Source organism: Aquila chrysaetos, chromosome 2 (assembly GCF_900496995.4).
Source record: "Aquila chrysaetos chrysaetos chromosome 2, bAquChr1.4, whole genome shotgun sequence".
NCBI classification, from domain to species: domain Eukaryota; kingdom Metazoa; phylum Chordata; class Aves; order Accipitriformes; family Accipitridae; genus Aquila; species Aquila chrysaetos.
The window spans coordinates 41596480-41602213 of NC_044005.1; the positions used below are offsets into that span (position 1 = coordinate 41596480).

At 40.9% G+C, this 5734-nt stretch overlaps 1 protein-coding gene across 2 annotated transcripts in view; it reads left to right on the forward strand.

The window, feature by feature from the left end:
• PTGR2 (prostaglandin reductase 2) overlaps positions 1-5734 on the forward strand; it is a 35751-nt gene that overhangs the window by 17642 nt on the left and 12375 nt on the right. Inside the window, exon 11 of one of the 2 annotated variants that reach the window (XR_005934037.1) lies at positions 998-1090. The exons of the other annotated variant lie outside the window; for it this stretch is intronic. The gene's annotated coding sequence lies outside the window, so the exon portion shown is untranslated. The remainder of the gene's footprint in view (positions 1-997; positions 1091-5734) is intronic. 2 annotated transcript variants of the gene reach the window in all.

Consider the following 5734-nt stretch of genomic DNA (forward strand, 5'->3'; position numbering starts at 1 on the left):
GTATGGTCATAGTTGGCAGAAGACAGAAATGAAGACAGAAAGCAACAGGTGAGTGAAATTCTAGGAATTCCTGCATATTGACTGTTTATAGATGGTAACTCAGTTGTGAAAGTTAAGCAATGCAGGCTTGTAAAGCTTGATAATTCGTATGTATATTAAAATGAGAGGCAGGAGGAAATGCAATGATCCTGAGCACTGTCTCTAGACTTGGATTCTTGTCATGTCAACTGGATTTAATGGAAGGGGAGCTGATGGGAATACATCCTTTCTAACCAGGAGCTCTAATGAGTGTGCTGATGTGTCCATTGTCCCCTTTCCTTTCTTCCCTCCCGTGTGCTCCCACATGCATATGCCTGATAGGAATATTCAGACTGAAACAGCATCACCATCACCCTATGCACCCCTTATTCTGCATTCAACTTCTGCCGTGCAGCAGATTAGCCTTAATGCACTTTAACACACTTAATCTTTCTGAATAATCGTCCTCATCCTTACAGTTCATTCCTAAAGCAAATATCTAAATGCAAAAGAAAACAGCCCCCTCCACTTACATGACACTCCACACGCCGGCAGCAAAGCTGATTATAACCCGAGGCTCTGTTGCTACTGCTCTTGAAAATTGTTATCCATGCAGGAGTATTTTTACAAATGAGAGTATTAGTATTGTGATTCCTGCCGAGTTGAAATAGTATGAGTTTTAATTAGGAACAGAAAGTCCTCCATTGAATTTGGTGGGGTTTTTTTGTGTGTCTGTCTAATTGTACATAAATATACATGGTGCTTTTTGGGGCATGGTGTCACCATGGTGTTTTCCTATTTTCTTCCACCCTTGAAGGGTAACCTCTTCCCACACTCAAGTTTCTATGTCCTGTAACATGCATTTCCCCATATTTGGCTTCCTCCAATCTATCAATTTTATTTCAGTTTCAACAGCCAGTTTTGAGAAAAAATGCCTTTTAGTCTTAAAACTGAGAACCATTCTTCTGTTTTATTCCAGCCTGCTTGGAAGAAAGTATATCATAGGGTAGTATCCAAAGCGAGCTAATTAAATACCTGTATATTTCAAAAGAGACTTCAACTGTGAACTGTGGTGAGTTTGTGTTGTACGAATGTAAGAAAGCAATCATAACAATAACCACTACTGAAAAGGTGTTACAATGTTGTTTTCTTTCCATATGTTATGGGTGAAGGCCTCAGTCTGATATATGTATGTTTCCAGAGTTGCATTTGTTTGTCAAAAGTACAAATTACTCCAGAGTGAGCTCATCTCTGGCACTGTGAGTTGACACACCTTCCAGGAATGACAGTCCTCTAGGAAGTTATTTCTCACGAATTTCATAAAATATGATAAAACTATAAAATTCCCAGCACTATTATTTTTACAGGAATTGCTTAGTAATCTACACAAGTGGTAAGCCTATTAAGAGCTGATGATGTGAGGGGTGATCCAGAGTGAGATCATGCTGAGATACTGAGCCTTTACCGTAATAAAGGCAGCTTGATTGCAGCAGCATTCCTGTAGTGGTAAGCTATGGAGGGCAATACAGGTTCTATCAGCATTAGTCAAATGGCTCTAGGGAAAAAAAGAAAAAAAAAAAAAAAGATGGGGACAGTCTAAACCTCATCCTGGTACCCCCAAAGTTTAGGATTCTCACAGAAGCATTTCTTTACTTGTGAATCCGGGCTCATGTTACCTCTTAAGAATAAATAAAAATCAAAGGGAGGAAATGCTTTAAACCAAATGCCCAGAGTTGTAAAAAATATTAATACATCTTTTTTTTCACCTTGTCTTAGTTTCTTAATTATTGTAATAGTGTGACTCTTCAGCAATTATATATTTTGCACTATACGAGAGGCCTCATTTAACAAAGGGTGACAAATAACTGGTAACAAAAATCCAAGAGGCTTTGGATGTAGTAGATAGATAGTCACTGGCTGCAGAAGTACCAGCGTTTGTCCCATGAAGCTTTACCTTAAAAAGAGGGTGAATGATAGTTTGTGAGATCTTAAGCCAGGGCAAGCATGAATTCAGAGTAGGAGTTGTGTGACCACAGCGAGGTACTAGAAGTTCAGCTATACAATCTTTATAAATAAGCATTTCTTGTTGCAAAGGGTAATAAAACTTAAACAGTATTGGCCAGAGAGACTTTTTTTCCTTATTTTTCTTTGAGCAAATCTTCTGGTTTGTATTTGGTAAAGTTTTATCCACTCCCATTTCTATCCCTTCTCCCTTTGCACCTTGAAGAGTTGCTGTTGGCTGTCGTGTTTTACTTTCTTCCTTTCTGCTTTCTTACCCTCTGTTTTTTCTGCCTTTTCCTTAACTACTTTTTAGTTCATCATGTTTCTTGTCCTCCTTGTTGGCTTCTTCCTTGATAATAAGAAAAACATGCTCTTTTTTCATAGGAGCACTGATTAGTGGTTTAGGGCTAGGCTGTGTATTTTGGTGTCAGGATTTAATGGAAAATGTCAGCAATACCATGAAAAGAGCTTGCCAGCCCAGACATAAATGTTTCTTACTGCAGTTTATAGTAGCTGTTGTTACAAAAGTGAAGAGAGTGAAGGCAGTTGCCTTTCAAATATCTTCATCTTTTTATTCTATATTTTAATGCATTGATCGTGGAAGAAGCAGGTGCAGGATTACTTAGTCCTGTTGTCTGTAACATTGCTCTCCTCTATTGCTACACTGCCTTTCTCTTTACTGGGTTCTCTGCACAGTGGGAAATGTTTGTACAATCCATAAATAGACTGCCAGGGGATAAAAGAAGATCATAGGCAGATGGTATTATCCTGCAATAAGAAAGAGTAACAGCAGCTGGAATAAGCTCCAAACCGAGAAAATATTTTGTGAGACACAACTGGGAACTCTTTAGGAAAAGCACAGAAAGAAGCGGAAACGAGTCAAGAATTTTTAGCCACAGGAACACAGAATTCTGCAACCAGAAAGATACCTTGGATAGCAAAATTCAGTTTTGTTACAGCACTCTACTCTGGGCAGAGTGGTGGTAAGAGGGTGGCTGAACAGGTCAGCAGTATTGAAAGAAAACCGAAAGCATGAAGTTGCAAAGCAGTGTTTATGCAAGCATTAGGGAGGTGCAATTTATTTTCGTAGGAGACCATCTGAGGGCAAACGGTGAGAGACGGCAGTAAGGTTTTATGGGGCTATGGGTCCACCCTCCTCTGCTCCAGCCTCTTCTTGGAGGGGCTTCTCCGGATCTCTGAGACCTTCCCTCAATCCCTAGTGCTCTGCAAGAAGGAGCCTTCCTCACCCCATCAGCTCCTACTTGCTTTCCTTTGCCGCCCAGGCGGGGGAATATGGGAAGGGAAAGTAAAGGGCCAAGGACCAGGCTGTGAAGGGGTGAAGTTTGGACAGGAGCCAGCGCCGTTGGACTTTCTCCTGGCTCTGGGGGAGGGCAGGATGCCATCTACTGGTGCTTTTCCTGCTGGGATGGAGCTGCCTTTATGTCTCACTCCCCCAGAGTAACACCTACGTGTCTGCTTTCGGCAATAACAATCCCATTAGAAGGCTGCATGGGAAGCAATCAGCATTTCAAACTGGAACAGCCTGGTCCCTGTCCTCGGGCCGAGTGAGCCTTCGGTGCCCTGCAGGCAGCAGACTCTCACCTCTGCCTCTGCCTAGGCCGGCTCCAGGAAGGGGTTCTCTCTCTTTGAACTTCTGGAGCTGGTTTGTCTTCGTTTTTTCTTTTACCTTTTTTTTTTTTTTTAGTATGCTCTAGAGATAGTGGGAAAAGCGCATGGAAAAAGCCTCTCTCCCCCCCATCCTGGTGTTTTCCACTGCACTGAATGCCAAGATGTCTTTATTGGGATCACTGGTTTGGACAGGCGTTCACTGATGACAGTTATAGGAAATTATGCACGGCAATGGCATTCCCCTGGGAACTTCCCTCTGCAAGCTTTGCTCAGCTCTCAGAGCACTGAGGGTAGTGCATGTAAAAGAATCATCTTCTAGTTTGTTGTGCATTTCACAGCATCTTGGGTGTAATTCACCAACGAACGCAAGAATGCCTTCATAAGCAAACAGCAGCATGAAAAATTACACGTGCTTTTTCTAAGAGACTTAACCAAAAAGAGAACAAAATGTATTTGAAAGACATGGTTGGAATTTTTTTTCTTTCCAAATAATAATTTCAAGTGTCCTTTTAGACTGGTTTCGAATGGGAATTAAGTATTTTAAAGGAGTTCCTCCATGCAGATTAAAAAAAACCCAACCCAAACCAACAAACCCTGCAGTGTATTGCAATACGAGCATTTACACTATGAAAGATTGATTTGTCACAGATCATACTAATGTCCGCCAGCGGTATGTAAAGTACTTCAGCAGTCTGGTTCCGTGATCTGCCACTTGCTTTGCTCACTTCGTGTAGCTCTGATTTGTCCTCGCAAAGATACTCCTGATTTAGGATACTCCTGACTTCAGAAGACCTCTGTATTCTCATGCTTACCCCAAAACAGCCACGCAGTACTATTTTAAGAGACCTGTATGTCTGAAGTAATGAATGCCAAAGCCATTTGCTTCTGTTCAAGTAAAAAAGTTAATAAAATCTTTTCATCCATAAACTGGAAAAACATGTCATAAACTATGTAACACCACGAGAGATCTTACACTGATGCCGATTGATGTAAATTGCTAAGATACATTACAGTGCAATATTGTGTTATCTTCTCAGTAGAAATGCAGCCTTTCAGTGAGCAGAAGAGCTTAATTTTGAAAGAGGACCCAACCCAGGCCATGCACCAGGGCAACACAGGACCTGTTATCACTGGAATGTCTCGCTTCAGTCCACTATGTTGATCTGTGCCTTCTGGGCACCACAGGCCAACAGAGGAGCAAATGCTGTTTTCTTTATAGGATGGCTTGCAGGTTTATCAGAATATCTGCACAGTTGTCAGAGGTTTGTCCAGTTATCGCTGGTTCATTTAAGTGACTGGTGATGTGTTCTGTTTTGTTTGAATTCTAAGGGAAAACATACTGTATTGTGATTTTTGTTACTCATAGTTAACTTGGGCAACCACTTGCCTATATGATAAGGACAGCTAAATTAGAGGCTAGCTCCTACTCTGTGCTTCCAAGAACTTTCAGTCTGCTGAAATACAAAGAATTAAAAAAGTTTTAATAAGGTATCGGTAAATAAAGTCTTCCTGTGTTAAAGTGTACAGGTCAAGTAGGGCAGTTAATACTTTCCTGCTAAGGTTTTAGAATATTGGAAAATTGTTTAAGAAGCAGAAAATCTGAATTAACGTGAGACAAGGTAGGTTTTACTTGTCTGTTCGGCAACAAAAAGCCACAATAGCTGTCTGTGTCGGTAGAGCATGAGGGAAGAGCTGCTTCCTGTGCGGGGTAGAGTTCTAAGTTTCTATAGTGTGCTCTTCACTGTGATACCAGGGCAGTAGGATAGTCCCTTTCTCTCAAAATTTATTACGTCATTCCCACATACGTATAAAATTCACACATCAAGCACATTTCAGAGCATGTGATTCTTATTTGGGTCCTTAGAGCCAGGGATAACACACCTACAAATAAAACATCTTTGCTCACCCCACTAAGAAGAGCATTGAGAGATTCTTAACAGAATTCCATCCATCTATGAATCACATCCCATGGAGCCAAAAAGTAAGTATTTGACAGACTGTAAGATAATTTTAAGTCCATAGACATTTGAATACATTGCAATCAACTGCTACCACCAGAATAAAAAAAAGTCTAAGCAGAACAGGG